The sequence below is a fragment of the Nerophis lumbriciformis genome, linkage group LG02 (genome assembly GCF_033978685.3).
Source record: "Nerophis lumbriciformis linkage group LG02, RoL_Nlum_v2.1, whole genome shotgun sequence".
Lineage (NCBI taxonomy): Eukaryota > Metazoa > Chordata > Actinopteri > Syngnathiformes > Syngnathidae > Nerophis > Nerophis lumbriciformis.
The window spans coordinates 49,389,251-49,408,784 of NC_084549.2; positions in this window are offsets into that span (position 1 = coordinate 49,389,251).

Here is a 19,534-nt window from a genome sequence, read left to right on the forward strand (position 1 = left end):
ACACATCACATCGATTCAATATTACAGGCATTTTTAGACATTTTACATGTTTGGTTTAGAGTTGTGTTTGAATACTTTTTTATTGTTTTTTTCATTAGGGCAAGTCCGACGGGCAGGAGGCCACGGGGAAGACCCAGGACACATTGGGAAGACTATGTCTCCCGGCTGGGCTGGGAACGCCTCGGGATCCCCCGAGAAGAGCTGGACGAAGTGGTTGGGAGAGGGAAGTCCGGGCTTCTCTGCTTAAGCTGCTGCCCCCGCAACCCGACCTCGGATAAGCGGAAGAAAATGGATGGATTTAGTATGACAGTTATACTGTCATATTAAGTAAAAAAAACTAACTTGTGTCTTTGCACACCTTACAAAATATATTTTTTTGTAGTAAAACTCACAAAGATACATATCTACAGGCATTATTAGCCATTTTTCAAGAGTCTTACGGCCTGAGGGAAGAAGCTGTTACAGAAGCTGGAGGTTCTGCTTCGGAGGCTGCGGAACCTCTTTCTAGAGTCCAGCAGTGAAAACAGTCCTCGGTGGGGGTGGGAGGAGTCTTTGCAAATTTTCTGAGCCCTGGTCAGGCAGCGCTTTTTGCGATCTCCTGGATAGGAGGAAGAGGATTCCTGAATATCTTTTCCGCCGTCCTCACCACTCTCTGGAGAGACTTCCAGTCTGAGGCACTGCAGGCTCCAGTCCAGACAGAGATGGTTGGTCAGCAGGCTCTCAATAACAAAGATACAGTTCTCAAGCATTACTAGCTATTTGCATTTGTTGTTTAGGATTTATGTTTAAATAACTGTCATAGTGAGTAAAACCTAAATTTTGTATTTGCAAATCTTACAAAAACAATTGATTCTAGTAAATCTCACAGATACAATATCACAGGCATTTTTAGACATAATGCATGTTTGGTTTTGGAGTTGTGTTTATACAACTTTCATATTTAGTATTACAGTAATACTGTCTTATTCAGTAAAAAACAAAAAACAAACTTGTCTTTACAAACCTTACAAAATATGTTTTCCCAGTAAAACTCACAGAGGTACATTTTTACAGGCATTATTAGCCATTTGCATGTTTGGTTTAGGAGTTATGTTTAAATAACTGATATTGAGTGTGACAGTATACTGTCAAAGTGAGTGAAAAAAACTAACTTGTGTCTTTGCAAACCTTACAAAAGAAAATGTTACGAGTAAAACTCACAGAGCTACATTTATTCATGCATTATTAGAAAATGTTCATGTGTAGTTTTGAAGTTATGTTTATATAACTTTCATATATAGTATGACAGTTATACTGTTATGTTGAGTAAAAAAAAAACTAACTTTTGTCTTTACAAACCTTACAAAATATTGTTTTCCATTAAAACTCACAAAGATACATTTCTACAGGCATTATTAGCCATTTTGTATGTGTGGTTTAGGAGTTATGTTTAAATAACTGAATCTGAGTGTGACAGTATACTGTCAAAGTGAGTAAAAAAAACTAACTTGTGTCTTTGCAAACCTTACAAAAGAAAATGTTACTAGTAAAACTCATAAAGATACATTTCTTCATGCATTATTAGAAAGTGGTCATGTGTAGTTGAGGAGTTATGTTTAAATAACTGTCATATTGAGTGTGGTAGTATAACTGCCACACATATTGAGTTATAAAGTTAAGTGTAAAACCTAATTTTTGTATTTGCAAACCTTACAAAAACAACTGATTCTAGTAAAACTCACATAGATTCAATATTAAAGGCATTTTAGACATTTTACATGTTTTGTTTAGGAGTTGTGTTTGAATACATTTGTATTGCTTTTTTGGTTAAGGCAAGTCCAAACGGCAGGAGGACACGGGGAAGACACAGGACACATTGGGAAGATTATATCAGCTGGCTGGCCTAGGAACGCTTCGGGATCCCCCGAGAAGAGCTGGACGAAGTAGTTGGGGATAGGGAAGTCTGGGCTTCTCTGCTTAGGCTGCAGCCCCCGCAACACGACCTCAGATAAGCGGAAGAAAATGGATGGATTTAGTATGACAGTTATACTACCATATTGAGTAAAAAAAAACTAACTTTTGTTTTTGTAAACATTCAAAATATATTTTTTCTAGTAAAACTCACGATACATATAGTTTAAATAACTGTCATAGTAAGTAAAACCTATTTTTTGTATTTGCAAACCTTACAAAAACAACTGATTCTAGTAAAACTCACATGCATTCAATATTACAGTTATTTTTAGACAATTTGCCTGTTTGGTTTAGAAATTATGATGGAATACATTTTTTATTGCTTTTTTCACATTATCTCAGGATTTTAGGAATTAAACTGTCATATTGAGTAAAACTACTTTTTGTGTTTGCAAGCCTTAAAAAAGCACATGTTTCGAGTAAAACTCACAAGAATGCATTATTTCAGGCAATATTAGCTCATTTTTATGTGTAGTTTAGGAGTAATGTTTAACTTACTGTCATATTGAGTGTACATTGTCATGGTGAAAAAAAACTAATTTTTGTATTTGCAAAAATTTCAAACACAGCTGATTCTAGTAAAACTCACATGGATTCAATATTACAGGCATTTTTACACATATTGCATGTTTAAATTAGGAAATATGATTGAATACATTTTTATTGCTTTTTTCGCATTATCTCAGGATATTAGGAATATAACTGTCCATTGAGTAAAAAACTACTTTTTGTGTTTGCAAGATTTAAAAAAGCATGTGTTTAGAGTAAAACTCCGTTGAATGCATTATTTGAGGCATCATTAGCCTTTTTGCAAGTGTAGTTAGGAGTTATTTTTAAATAACTGTCATATTGAGTGTGACAGTATACTGTCATAGTGAGTAAAACTTAATTTTTGTATTTGAAAACCTTACAAAAACAACTGATTCTAGTAAAACTCACATGGATTTATTATTACAGGCATTTTTAGACATTTCGCATTGTTGGTTAAGGAATTATGTTAGAATACATTTTTATTGCTTGTTTCGCATTATCTCAGGATTTTAAGAACATTACTGTCATATTGAGTAAAAAACTACTTTTTGTGTTTGCAAGCCTTAAAAAAGCATATGTTTCGAGTAAAACTCACAAAAATGCATTATTTCAGGCAATATCAGCTCATTTTTATGTGTAGTTTAGGAGTTATGTTTAATTTACTGTCATATTGAGTGTACATTGTCATGGTGAAAAAAAACTATTTTTTTTATTTGCAAACCTTACAAAAACAACTGATTCTAGCAAAACTCACATGGATTCAATAATACAGGCATTTTTACACATTTTGCATGTTTAGTTTAGAAATTATGATGAATACATTTTTATTGCTTTTTTCGCATTATCTCAGGATTTTAAGAAGATTACCGTCATATTGAGTAAAAACACTTTTTGTGTTTGCAAGATTTAAAAAAGGATGTGTTTAGAGTAAAACTCCTTAGAATGCATTATTTGAGGCATCATTAGCAATTTTGCATAAGTAGTTAGGAGTTATTTTTAAATAACTGTCATATTGAGTGTGAAAGTATACTGTCATAGAGTAAAACTTAATTTTTGTATTTGCAAACCTTACAAAAACAACTGATTCTAGTATAACTCACATGGATTTAATATTACAGGCATTTTTAGACAATTTGCATTGTTGGTTTAGGAATTATGTTGGAATACAGTTTTATTGCTTTTTTCGCATTATCTCAGGATTTTAAGAACATTACTGTCATATTGAGTAAAAAAACTGCTTTTTGTGTTTGCAAGCCTTAAAAAAGCATATGTTTCGAGTAAAACTCACAAGAATGCATTATTTCAGGCAATATTAGCTCATTTTTATGTGTAGTTTAGGAGTAATGTTGAATTTACTGTCATATTGAGTGTAAATTGTCATGGTGAAAAAAAACTAATTTTTGTATTTGCAAAAATTTCAAACACATCTGATTCTAGTAAAACTCACATGGATTCAATATTACATGCATTTTTACACATATTGCATGTTTGATTTAGGAAATATGATTGAATACATTTTTATTGCTTTTTTTGCATTATCTCAGGATATTAGGAATATAACTGTCCATTGAGTAAAAAACTACTTTTTGTGTTTGCAAGATTTAAAAAAGCATGTGTTTAGAGTAAAACTCCGTAGAATGCATTATTTGAGGCATCATTAGCCTTTTTGCAAGTGTAGTTAGGAGTTATTTTTAAATAACTGTCATGTTGAGTGTGACAGTATACTGTCATAGTGAGTAAAACTTAATTTTTGTATTTGTAAACCTTACAAAAACAATTGATTTTGGTAAAACTCACATGGATTTAATATTACAGGTATTTTTAGACATTTTGGTTTAGGAATTATGTTGGAAAACATTTTTATTGCTTTTTTCGCATTATCTCAGGATTTTAAGAACATTACTGTCATATTGAGTAAAAAACTACTTTTTGTGTTTGCAAGCCTTAAAAAAGCAGATGTTTCGAGTAAAACTAACAAGAATGCATTATTTCAGGTAATATCAGCTCATTTTTATGTGTAGTTTAGGAGTTATGTTTACTTTACTGTCCTATTGAGTGTACATTGTCATGGTGAAAAAAAACTATTTTTTTTTTATTTGCAAACCTTACAAAAACAACTGATTCTAGTAAAACTCACATGGAGTCAATAATACAGGCATTTTTACACATTTTGCATGTTTAGTTTAGAAATTATGATGGAATACATTTTTTTTGCTTTTTTCGCATTACCTCAGGATTTTAAGAAGATTACCGTCATATTGAGTAAAAAACCGTTTTTTGTGTTTGCAAGCCTTAAAAGAGCATAGGTTTCGAGAAAAACCCCCAAGGATGCATTATTTCAAGCATTATTAGCCATTTTGCATGTGTAGTTTAGGAGTTATGATTAAATAACTGTCATATTGAGTTTGACAGAGTAAAACAAAATTTTTGTATTTGCAAACCTTACTAAAACAACTGATTCTTGTAAAACTTACATGGATTTAATATTACAGGCATTTTCAGACATTTTGCATTGTTGCTTTAGGAATTATAGTAAAACTCACATGGATTCAATAATACAGGCATTTTGAGTGTGAAAGATACTGTCATAGTGAGTAAAACTTAATTTTTGTATTTGCAAACCTTACAAAAACAACTGATTATAGTAAAACGCACATGGATTCAATAATACAGGCATTTTTACACATTTTGCATGTTTAGTTTAGAAATTATGATGGAAAACATAATTTATTGCTTTTTTCGCATTATCTCAGGATTTTAAGAAGATTACCGTCATATTGAGTAAAAAAACACTTTTTGTGTTTGCAAGCCTTAAAAAAGCATAGGTTTCGAGAAAAACTCCCAAGGATGCATTATTTCAAGCATTATTAGCCATTTTGCATGTGTAGTTTAGGAGTTATGATTAAATAACTGTCATATTGAGTTTGACAGAGTAAAACCTAATTTTTGTATTTGCAAACCATACTAAAACAGGCATTTTTAGACATTTTGCATTGTTGGTTTAGGAATTATGTTGGAATACATTTTTATTGCTTTTTTCGTATTAACTCAGGACTTTAAGAACATTACTGTCATATTGAGTAAAAAACTACTTTTTGTGTTTGCAAGCCTTAAAAAAGCATATGTTTCGAGTAAAACACAAGAATGCATTATTTCAGGCAATATTAGCTGATTTTTATGTGTAGTTTAGGAGTAATGTTTAATTTACTGTCAAATTGAGTGTACATTGTCATGGTGAAAAAAAACTAATTTTTTTATTTGCAAAAATTTCAAACACAGCTGATTCTAGTAAATTTAACATGTATTCAATATTACAGGCATTTTTACACATATTGCATGTTTGATTTAGGAAATATGATTGAATACATTTTTATTGCTTTTTTCGCATTATCTCAGGATTTTAGGAATATAACTGTCATATTGAGTAAAAAACTACTTTTTGTGTTTGCAAGATTTAAAAAAGGATGTGTTTAGAGTAAAACTCCGTAGAATGCATTATTTGAGGTATCATTAGCCATTTTGCATAAGTAGTTAGGAGTTATGTTTAAATAACTGTAAAATTGAGTGTGAAAGTATACTGTCATAGTGAGTAAAACGTAATTATTGTATTTGCAAACCTTACAAAAACAACTGACTCTAGTAAAACTCACATGGATTTAATATTACAGGCAATTTTAGACAATTTGCATTGTTGGTTTAGGAATTATGTTGGAATAAACTTTTATTGCTTTTTTCGTATTATCTCAGTCTTTAAGTACATTACTGTCATATTGAGTAAAAAACTACTTTTTGTGTTTGCAAGCCTTAAAAAAGCATATGTTTCGAGTAAAACTCACAAGAATGCATTATTTCAGGCAATATTAGCTAATTTTTATGTGTAGTTTAGGAGTAATGTTTAATTTGCTGTCATATTGAGTGTACATTGTCATGGTGAAAAAAAACCAATTTTTCTATTTCCAAACATTTCAAACACAGCTGATTCTAGTAAAACTCACATGGATTCAATATTACAGGCATTTTTACACATATTGCATGTTTAAATTAGGAAATATGATTGAATACATTTTTATTGCTTTTTTCGCATTATCTCAGGATATTAGGAATATAACTGTCCATTGAGTAAAAAACTACTTTTTGTGTTTGCAAGATTTAAAAAAGCATGTGTTTAGAGTAAAACTCCCTACAATGCATTATTTGAGGCATCATTAGCCTTTTTGCAGAAGTAGTTAGGAGTTATTTTTAAATAACTGTCATATTGAGTGTGAAAGCTGTCATAGTGAGTAAAACTTATTTTTTTTATTTGCAAACCTTACAAAAACAACTGATTCTAGTAAAACTCACATGGATTTAATATTACAGGATTTTTTGGAAAATTTGCATTGTTGGTTTAGGAATTATGTTGGAATACGTTTTTATTGCTTATTTCGCATTATCTCAGGATTTTAAGAACATTACTGTTTATTTTGTAAAAAACTACTTTTTTTTGTTTGCAAGCCTTAAAAAAGCATATGGTTTGAGTAAAACTCACAAAAATGCATTTTTTTCAGGCAATATTAGCTCATTTTTATGTGTAGTTTAGGAGTTATGTTTAATTTACTGTCATATTGAGTGTAAATTGTCATAGTGAAAAAAAACTATTTTTTTTATTGCAAACCCTACAAAAACAACTGATTCTAGTAAAACTCACATGGATTCAATAATACAGGCATTTTTACACATTTTGAATGTTTAGTTTAGAAATTATGATGGAATACATTTTTATTGCTTTTTTCGCATTATCTCAGGATTTTAAGAAGATTACCGTCATATTGAATAAAAAACACTTTTTGTGTTTGCAAGCCTTAAAAAAGCATAGGTTTCGAGAAAAACTCCCAAGAATGCATTATTTCAAGCATTATTAGCTATTTTGCATGTGTAGTTTAGGAGTTCTGAATAAAAAACGGTCATATTGAGTTGACAGAGTAAAACCTAATTTTTGTATTTGCAAACCTTACTAAAACAACTGATTCTAGTAAAACTTACATGGATTTAATATTACAGGCATTTTTAGACATTTTGCATTGTTGGTTTAGGAATTATAGTAAAACTCACATGGCTTCAATAATACAGGCATTTTTACACATTTTGCATGTTTAGTTTAGAAATTATGATGGAATACATTTTTATTGCTTTTTTCGCATTATCTCAGGATTTTATGAAGATTACCGTCATATTAAGTAAAAAACACTTTTTGTGTTTGCAAGCCTTAAAAAAGCATAGGTTTCGAGGAAAACTCCCAAGGATGCATTATTTCAAAGCATTTTTAGCCATATTGCATGTGTAGTTTAGGAGTTATGATTAAATAACTGTCATATTGAGTTTGACAGAGTAAAACCTAATTTTTGTATTTGCAAACCTTACTAAAACAACTGATTCTAGTAAAACTTACATGGATTTAATATTACAGGCATTTTTAGACATTTTACATTGTTGGTTTAGGAATTATGTTGGAATACATTTTTATTGCTTTTTTCGCATTAGCTCAGGATTTTAAGAACATTACTGTCATATTGAGTAAAAAAATACTTTTTGTGTTTGCAAGCCTTAAAAAAGCATATGTTTCGAGTAAAACTCACAAGAATGCATTATTTCAGGCAATATTAGCTCATTTTAATGTGTAGTTTAGGTGTTATGTTTAATTTACTGTCATATTGAGTGGACTTTGTCATGGTGAAAAAAACCTAATTTTTCTATTTGCAAACCTTTCAAACACAACTGATTCTAGTAAAACATACATTGATTCAAGATTACAGGCATTTTTACACATTTTGCATGTTTGGTTTAGGAATTATAATGGAATACATTTTTTTTTGCTTTTTTCGTATTATCTCAGGATTTTAAGAACATTACAGTCATATTGAGTAAAAAAACTACTTTTTGTGTTTGCAAGATTTAAAAAAGCATATGTTTTGAGTAAAACTCCCAAGGATGCATTATTTCAGGCATCAATAGCCATTTTGCTTGTGTGGATTAGGAGTTTTTAAATAACTGTCATATTGCGTGTGGCAGTTATACTGTCATGAGTAAACATAAATGTTGTATTTTTAAACCTTATAAACCTTCTGATTCTAGTAAAATTCACAAAGATACAATATTACAGGCATTTTTAGACATAATGCAGGTTTGGTTTTGGAGTTAGGTTTATAACTTTTCATATTTAGTATGACTTGTGTCTTTGCAAACCTTACAAAATATTTTTTTCCAGTAAAACTCACAAAGATACATTTCTCTTATTAGCCATTTTGCATGTGTGGTTTCGGAGTTATGTTTAAATAACTGTCAGATACAGAGACAGAGACAGTATACATGGGGAAGGCGTGGCGCAGTTGGGAGAGTGGCCGTTCCAGCAACTTGAGGGTTTTTGGTTCGATCCCCACCTTCTACCAACCTCGTCACGTCCGTTGTGTCCTTGAGGGAGACACTTTACCCTTGCTCCTGATGGGTTGTGGTTAGGGCCTTGCATGCCAGCTCCCGCCATCAGTGTGTGAATGTGTGTGTGAATGGATGAATGTAAAAATAGTGTCAAAGCGCTTTGTGTACCTTGAAGGTAGAAAAGCGCTATACAAGTATAACCCATTTACCATAGTGAGTAAAACCAAATGTTTGTATTTACAAACCTTACAAAAACAACCGATTCTAGTAAAAGTCACACAGATACAATATTTTAGGCATTTTTAGACATAATGCATGTTTGGTTTTGGAGTTATGTTTATATAACCTCCTTTCTGAGCCGCCACCTTATCGTGGTAGAGGAGTTTGCGTGTCCCACTGATCCTAGGAGCTATGCTGTCTGTGGGCTTCTGTGGGCCCTCGTAGGCTCTCCCAAGACAAATAGGTCCTAGGTGAGGGATCAGACAAAGAGCAGCTCAAAGACCTTTATGAAAAGTACAAATCGAGGTCCTAGATTTTTCCTCGCCCGGACGCGGGTCACCGTGGCTCCCCTGTGGAGCCAGGCCCAGAGGTGGGGCACGATGGCGAGCGCCTGTTGGCTGGCTCAGCTCAATGAAGCAACGTGGTTCCCTCCTCCAATGGGCTCACCACTCATGGGCTGGGTTATAGAGGTCGGGTGCAGTGTGAGCTGAGCGGCAGCCGAAGGCAGGGCACTTGGCGGTCCGATCATCGGCTACATAAGCTAGCTCTTCTGACGTGAAATGTCACCTCGCTGGGAGGAAAGGAGCCTGCGCTGGTGTGCGAGGTGGAGAAGTTCCGGCTCGATAAAGTTGGACTCACTTCGACGCACAGGAACCTGTTCTCTCGAGAGGGGCTGGACTCTCTTCCACTATGGCGTTGCAAGCAATGAGAGGCTGGGGTGGCAATTCTTGTTGTCCCCCCGGCTCAAAGACAAGAGTATGGGGTATCGGACTGTCTGATTGTGGCGGGTCGCTCCCTGTATGATCAGTGTCAGAGCTTGGTCCGCATTGCCGGCAGTAAGTCGGACCTCTTTCCAGTGAGGGTTGGACTAAACCACACAAAGGGCAGCCTTGGCGGACCAAGGCTGCCCTTTGTCACCGATTCTGTTATTAACTTTTATGGACAGAATTGCAGTCATGGCGTTGAGGGGATCCGGTTTGGTGGTTGCAGGATTAGGTCTCTGCTTTTTGCAGTTGATGTGGTCCTGATGGCTTAAGTGGCCAGGATCTCCAGCTCTCATTGGATGGCCGAGTATGAAGCGACTGGGATGAGAATCAGCACCTCCATGGTTCTCGCCCGGTAAAGGGTGGGGTGCCATTTCCAGGTTGAGGAGGCGATGGCACATACTAGATGGCCCCAAGTGGAGGAGTTCAAGTACCTAGGAGTCTTGTTCACGAGTGAGGCGGATCGGTGCGGCGTCTTCATTAATGAGGACGCTATATCGATCCATTGTGGTGAAGAAGGAGCTGAGCCAGAATTAAAAGCTCTAAATTTACCGGTCGATCTACATTCCCATCCTGCACCCATGGTCATGGTTTTGACCGAAAATACAAGATCACGGGTACAAGCGGCCAAATTGAGTTTCTTCCGCCGGGTGGCGGGTCTCTCCCTTAGAGATAGGATAAGAAGCTCTGTCATCCGGGAGGAACTCAAAGTAAGGCGCTGCTCCTCCACATTGAGAGGAGCCAGATGAGGTGGTTCGGGCATCTGCTCAGGATGCCACCCGAACGCCTCCCGAGGGAGGTGTTTAGGGCAAGTCCGACCGGCAGGAGGCCACGGGGAAGACCCAGGACACATTGGGAAGATTATGTCTCCCGGCTGGCCTGGGAACGCCTCAGGATCCCCCGAGAAGAGCTGGAAGAAGTGGCTTGGGAGAGGGAAGTCTGGGCTTCTCTGTTTAGGCTGCTGCCCCCGCAACCCGACCTCGGTTAAGCGGAAGAAAATGGATGGATTTAGTAACGACAAAAAAAAATTATTCTAGTAAAACTCACATGGATACAATTTTACAGGTATTTTTAGACATAATGCATGTTTGGAATTATGTTTATATAACTTTCATATGTATTATGACAGTTATACTGTCATCTTGAGTACAACTAACTTGTGTCTTTACAAACATTACAAACTATGTTTTTCCAGTAAAACTCACAAAAATAATTTTTTCCAAGCATTATTAGACATTTTTCATGTGTGGTTTAGGAAATATGTTTAAATAACTGTCATATTGATTGTGGCAGTTGCACTGTTATTATGTGTAAAACCAAATTTTTGTATTTGCAAACCTTACAAAAACAACTGATTCTAGTAAAACTCACATCGATTCAATATTACAGGCATTTTTAGCCATTTCACATGTTTGAATACATTTTTATTGCTTTTTTCGTTACGGCAAGTCCGATCGGCAGGAGGCCACGGGGAAGACCCAGGACACATTGGGAAGACTATGTCTCAGGCTGGCCTGGGAACACCTCGGGATCCCCCGAAAAGAGCTGGACAAAGTGGCTGGGGAGAGGGAAGTCTGGGCTTCTCTGCTTAGGCTGCTGCCCCCGCAACCCGACCTCGGATAAGCGGAAGAAAATGGATGGATTTAGTATGACAGTTATACTGTCATAATGAGTAAAAAAAACTATTTTTCATAGATTCAATATTACAGGCATCTTTAGATGGATTGCATGTTTGGTTTTGGAGATATGTTTATACAACTTTCATATTTAGTATGACAGTTATACTGTCATATTGAGTAAAAAAAAAAAAAAACTTGTGTCTGCAAACCTTACAAAAGATTATTATTCTAGTAAAACTTACAAAGATACATTTTTCCAAGCATTATTAGCATTTCTTGTTTTGGAGTTATAATGCTTGCGTTGAGAGGCGACGGGCTCGGGTGGCAATTCTTGTTGCCCCCCGGCTCAAAGCCTGCACGTTGGAGTTCAACCCAGTGGACCAGTGGGTAGCTTTCCTCCGCCTTCGGGTGGGGACGGGTCCTGACTGTTGTTTGGCCTTACGCGCCAAACTGCAGCTCAGAGTACCCACCCTTTTTGGATTCACTGGAGGGAGTACTGGAAAGTGCTCCACCGGGTGATTCCCTCGGTCTACTGGGGACCTTCAACGCTCATCCTGGCAACAACAGTGAAACCTGGAGAGGGGTGATTGGGAAGAATGGCCGCCCGGATCTGAACCCGAGTGGTGTTTTGTTATTGGACTTTTGTGCTCGTCACAGATATTGAGTAAAAAAAACTAACTTGTGTCTTTGCAAACCTCACAAAACAAAACGTTTCTAATAAAAATCACAAAGATACATTTCTTCACGCATTATTAGACATTTTTCATGTGTGGTTTAGGAGTTATGTTTAAATAACTGTCATATTGAGTGTGGCAGTTATACTGTCATTATGTGTAAAACCTAATTTTGTATTTGCAAACCTTATAAAAACAACTCATTCTAGTAAAACATAGATTCAATTTTACAGGCATTTTTAGACATTTTACATGTTTGGTTTAGGAGTTGTGTTTGAATACATTTTTTATTGCTATTTTCGTTAGGGCAAGGCCGACCGGCAGGAGGCCACGGGGAAGACCCAGGACACATTGGGAAGACGATCATTGAAGTACCTTGGGGTGTGGGTGGACAATAAGCTGGACTGGACTGTTAACACAGACCACTTGTACAGGAAAGGACAGAGCTGTACTTCCTGAGGCGGCTGTCCTTTGTCCCACACGCCAGCAGACTGTACAACTCTTCTCTGGGGGAGGGGGGCTACTAGGATGACAGGGGATGCAAATCAATAAGAGTGCAATATTTTTTCAAAACATGGTCACTACTGCCTAGTTTCTCTTGTTATATTCTTATTTTACTGTTATATTTTTATTCTCATTGTTGCTTTTTATTTTTATTCTATTGTAATATGTTTCTATTTTGTTTAAATTTATACCCCCATTATTTACTTTTCACTTTTTACAATTTTGTACACTACTGCTGGAATTTAAATTTTCCTGAGGGAACTCTCCTGAAGGAATCAATAAAGTACTATCTATCTATCTATCTATCTATCTATTTATGTCTCCTGGCTGGCCTGAAAACGCCTTGGGATCCCCCGAGAAGAGCTGGACAAAGTGGCTGGGGAGAGGAAAGTCTGGGCTTCTCTGCTTAGGCTGCTGCCCCTGCAACCTGACCTCGGATAAGCAGGAAGAAAATGGATGGATTTAGTATGCCAGTTATACTGTCATATTAAGTAAAAAACTAACTTGTGTCATTGCAAACATTAAAAAAATATATTTTTTCTAGTAAAGCTCACAAAGATACATAACTAAGGCATTATTAGCCATTTGGATGTGTGGTTTAGGACTTATGTTTAAATAACCGTCAGATTGAGTTTGACAGTATACTGTCATAGTGAGTAAAACCCATATTTTGTAATTGCAAACCTTATGAAAACAAATGATTCTACTAAAACTCACATGGATACAATATCACAGGCATTTTAGACATAATGCATGTTTGGTTTTGGAGTAATGTTTATATAACTTTCATATTTAGTATGACAGTAATACTGTCATTGAATAAAAAAAACTAACTTGTATCTGTACAAACCTTAAAAAATATTTTTTTCCAGTAAAACTCACAAAGAGACATTTCTCCAGGCATTATTAGCCATTGTGCACATGTGGTTTAGGAGTTATGTTTAAATAAATGTCAAATTGAATGTGGCAGTTATACTGTTATTATGAGTAAAACCTATTTTTTGTAAATGTTAACCTTACCACAATACCTGATTCTGGTAAAACTCACATAGATTCAATATTACAGGCATTTTTAGACATTTTACATGTTTGGTTTAGAGTTGTGTTTGAATAAATTTTTATTGCTTTTTTCATTAGGGCATGTCCGACGGGCAGGAGGCCGCGGGGAAGACCCAGGACACATTGGGAAGACTATGTCTTCCGGCTGGGCTGGGAACGCCTCGGGATCCCCCGAGAAGAGCTGGACGAAGTGGTTGGGGAGAGCGAAGTCCGGGCTTCTCTGCTTAGGCTGCTGCCCCCGCAACCCGACCTCGGATAAGCGGAAGAAAATGGATGGATTTAGTATGACAGTTATACTGTCATATTAAGTAAAAAAAACTATCTTGTGTCTTTGCACACCTTACAAAATATATTGTTTCTAGTAAAACTCATAAAGATACATATCTACAGGCATTATTAGCCATTTTACATGTGTGGTTTAGGAGTTATGTTTAAATAACTGTCATATTGAATGTGGCAGTAAAACTGTCATTATGACCTAATTTTTGTAATTGTAAACCTTACCAAAATACCTGATTCTGGTAAAACTCACAAAGATTCAATATTACAGGCATTTTTAGACGGATTACATGTTTGGTTTTGGGGTTATGTTTATACAACTTTCATATTTAGTATAACAGTTATACTATCATATTGAGTACAAAAAACAAACTTGTGTCTTTGCAAACCATACAAAAGATCATTGTTTTAGTAAATCTAACAAAGATACATTTCTCTAAGCATTATTAGCCATTTTGCATTTGTTGTTTAGGAGTTATGTTTAAATAACTGTCATAGTGAGTAAAACCTATTTTTTGTATTTGCAAACCTTACAAAAACAACTGATTCTAGTAAAACTCACATGGATATAATATTGCAGGCATTTTTAGACATAATGCATCTTTGATTGTGGAGTTGTGTTTATATAACTTTTATATTTAGTATTACAGTAATACTGTCATATTGAGTAATAAAAATTAACTTGTGTCTTTACAAACCTTACAAAATATTTTTTTTCCTGCAAAACTCACGAAGAGATATTTCTCCAGGCATTATTAGCCATTTTGCATGTGTGGTTTAGGAGTTATGTTTAAATAAGTGTCTGATTGACTGTGACAGTATACTGTGAGTAAAACCCATATTTTGTATTTGCAAACCTTACAAAAACAACTGATTCTAGCAAAACTCACATGGATACAAAATTACAGGCATTTTTAGAGATAATGCATGTTTGGTTTTGGACAGAGGTGGGTAGAGTAGCCAGAAATTGTACTCAAGTAAGAGTACTGTTACTTTAGAGATTTATTACTCAAGTAAAAGTAAGGAGTAGTCACCCAAATATTTACTTGAGTAAAAGTAAAAAGTATGTTGTGAAAAAACTACTCAAGTACTGAGTAACTGATGAGTAACATACACACACATATCATATATATATATATATATATATATATATATATATATATATATATATACATACACACACACACACACACACACACACACACACATATATATATATATATATATATATATATATATATATATATATATATATATATATATATACATACACACATACAGGTAAAAGCCAGTAAATTAGAATATTTTGAAAAACTTGATTTATTTCAGTAATTGCATTCAAAAGGTGTAACTTGTACATTATATTTATTCATTGCACACAGACTGATGCATTCAAATGTTTAATTCATTTAATTTTGATGATTTGAAGTGGCAACAAATGAAAATCCAAAATTCCGTGTGTCACAAAATTAGAATATTACTTAAGGCTAATACAAAAAAGGGATTTTTAGAAATGTTGGCCAACTGAAAAGTATGAAAATGAAAAATATGAGCTTGTACAATACTCAATACTTGGTTGGAGCTCCTTTTGCCTCAATTACTGCGTTAATGCGGCGTGGCATGGAGTCGAAGAGTTTCTGGCACTGCTCAGGTGTTATGAGAGCCCAGGTTGCTCTGATAGTGGCCTTCAACTCTTCTGCGTTTTTGGGTCTGGCATTCTGCATCTTCCTTTTCACAATACCCCACAGATTTTCTATGGGGCTAAGGTCAGGGGAGTTGGCGGGCCAATTTAGAACAGAAATACCATGGTCCTTAAACCAGGCACGGGTAGATTTTGCGCTGTGTGCAGGCGCCAAGTCGTGTTGGAACTTGAAATCTCCATCTCCATAGAGCAGGTCAGCAGCAGGAAGCATGAAGTGCTCTAAAACTTGCTGGTAGACGGCTGCGTTGACCCTGGATCTCAGGAAACAGAGTGGACCGACACCAGCAGATGACATGGCACCCCAAACCATCACTGATGGTGGAAACTTTACACTAGACTTCAGGCAACGTGGATCCTGTGCCTCCCCTGTCTTCCTCCAGACTCTGGGACCTCGATTTCCAAAGGAAATGCAAAATTTGCATGGTTGGGTGATGGTTTGGGGTGCCATGTCATCTGCTGGTGTCGGTCCACTCTGTTTCCTGAAATCCAGGGTCATACATTTATATATATATATATATATATATATACACATATATATATATATATATACATATATATATATATATATATATATATATATATATATATATATATATATATATATATATATATACATACAGTATATAATTTATATTTATTTATTTTGCCGTTTTTGTTTACATGTTAAAGGTGTTTTAATGAATATACATGCATGTTTAACACATATAGATTCCTTTCTTTCATGAAGACAAGAATATAAGTTGGTGTATTACCTGATTCTGATGACTTGCATTGACTGTAATCAGACAGTAGTGCTGATAGCGTCCACGTTTTCAAATGGAGGAGAAATAAAGTTCCTCCTTGCTGTCTAATACCACATGAAAGTGGTTGGTTTTTGGCATCTTATTTGTCCAGCTTCCATATTCGTTTTTATACACTTTACAAGAAATACATTGGCGGCAAACTCCGTAGCTTGCTAGCTTGTTTGCGCTGGCTTTCGGAGACTCTTGTTTTGAAAGCGCAGGTGTGATGGAGCGGCACTTTTATTGTGAAGACAGGAACTGTGCAGTCAGTCTTTAGGCTTTTGACGGGATATACGGTTGAAATAAAATAGGGTCTTTTTTCCTTCACACTTTTGATTGATTGATTGAAACTTTTATTAGTAGATTGCACAGTACAGTATATATTCCGTACAATTGACCACTAAATGGTAACACCCCAATAAGTTTTTCAACTTGTTTAAGTCAGGTCATGTGACCACCTGGCTCTGTTTGATTGGTCCAACGTCACCAGTGACTGCATCTGATTGGTGGAACGGAGTGAACGTCACCAGTGACTGTATTTGTTGAAACGCAGGCACTATGACAGACCAAAACAAACAAAGCGTGCATTAACAGATCGATTAAAATTAGTAGCGAGTAGCGAGCTGAATGTAGATAAAAGTAGCGGAGTAAAAGTAGCGTTTCTTCTCTATAAATATACTCAAGTAAAAACAAAAGTATGTTGCATTAAAACTACTCTTAGAAGTACAATTTATCCCAAAAGTTACTCAAGTAGATGTAACGGAGTAAATGTAGCGCGTTACTACCCACCTCTGGTTTTGGAGTTATGTTTATATAACTTTCATATTTAGTATGACAGTAACACTGTGATATTGAGTTAAAAAAACTAACTTGTGTCGGTACAAACATTACGAAATATTTTTTTTCCAGTAAAACTCACAAAGAGACATTTTTCCAGGCATTATTAGCCATTGTGCATGTGTGGTTTAGGAGTTATGTTTAAATAAATGTCAAATTGAATGTGGCAGTTATACTGTCATTATGAGTTTTTTGAACCTACCAAAATACCTGATTCTGGTAAAACTCACATAGATTCAATATTACATGCATTTTTAGACGGATTGCATGTTTGGTTTTGGAGTTATGTTTATACAACTTTCATATTTAGTATGACAGTTATACTGTATATTACCATTGAGTAAAAAAAAAACTAACTTGTGTCTTTGCAAACCTTACAAAAGATCGTTATTCTAGTAAAGACTTCGACTTTCTTTTTATTGTCATTCAAATTTGAACTTTACAGCACAGATAAGAACGAAATGTCGTAGTGCAGGATAAAAAAGCAATAAGGTGCATATTTCGATAAATAAATATATATAAATAATATATAAATAATATATATATATATATATATATATATATATATATATATATATATATATATATATAATACATATATATAAATAGATAAATAGATTACTGTGCAAATAAATATATTGCACTTTTTTACATGCACCCAAGTTAATGGATGAATGTTGTCTTGTTTTTTTTTATTCCAGCGAGTTAATTCATTTTGAGGGGAGTTGAGGAGATAATTTAATTATGATGCGTTCAAGAGTCTTACGGCCTGAGGGAGAAGCTGTTACAGAACCTGGAGGTTCTGCTTCGGAAGCTGCGGAACCTCTTTCTAGAGTCCAGCAGTGAAAACTGTCCTTGGTGGGGGTGGGAGGAGTCTTTGCAAATTTTCTGAGCCCTGGTAAGGCAGCACTTTTTGCGATCTCCTGGATAGGAGGAAGAGGAGTCCTGATGATCTTTTCCTCCGTCCTCACCACTCTCTGGAGATACTTCCAGTCTGAGGCACTGCAGGCTCCAGTCCAGACAGAGATGCTGTTGGTCAGCAGGCTCTCTATAACAAAGATACATCTCTCCAAGCATTATTAGCTGTTTTGCATTTGTTGTTTAGGAGTTATGTTTAAATAATTTTGGTATTTGAAAACCTTACAAAAACAACTGATTCTAGTAAAACTCACACAGATACAATATTACAGGCATTTTTAGACATAATACATGTTTGGTTTTGGAGTAATGTTTATATAACTTTCATATATAGTATGACAGCTATACTGTTATATTGAGTAAAAAAAACTAACTTGTGTCTTTAAAAACCTTATAAAATATATTTTTTCTAGTAAAACTCACAAAGAGACATTTCCCCAGGTATTATTAGCTATTGTGCATGTGTGGTTTAGGAGTTATGTTTAAATAAATGTCAAATTGAATGTGGCAGGTATACTGTCATGAGTAAAACCTAATTTTTGTAATTGTAAACCTTACCAAAATACCTGATTCTGGTAAAACTCATATAAATTCAATATTACATGCATTTTTAGACGGATTGCTTGTTTGGTTTTGGAGTTATGTTTTTACAACTTTCATATTTAGTATGACAGTTATACTGTCATATTGAGTAAAAAAAAACTAACTTGTGTCTTTGCAAACCTTACAAAAGATCATTATTCTGGTAAAGACTTAGACTTTCTTTTTATTTAATTCAAATTTGAACTTTACAGCACAGATAACAAAATGTCGTTACATAAGCTCATGGTAGTGCAGGATAAAAAAAGCATTAAGGTGCATATATAAATAAATAAATATAAATAATATATAAATATATATATATAATAAATAAATAAATATAAATAGATATAAATAGATAAATAGATTACTGTGCAGATAAATATATTGCACTTTTTCCACATGCGCCCACGTTTATGGGTGTATGTTACATTGTTTTTTTCATTCCAGCGAGTTAATTCATTTTGAGGGGAGTTGAGGAGATAATTTAATTATGATGCGTTCAAGAGTCTAACGGCCTGAGGGAAGAAGCTGTAACAGAAGCTGGAGGTTCTGCTTCGGAGGCTGCGGAACCTCTTTCTAGAGTCCAGCAGTGAAAACTGTCCTTGGTGGGGGTGGGAGGAGTCTTTGCACATTTTCTGAGCCCTGGTCAGGCAACACTTTTTGCGATCTCCTGGATAGGAGGAAGAGGATTCCTGAATAT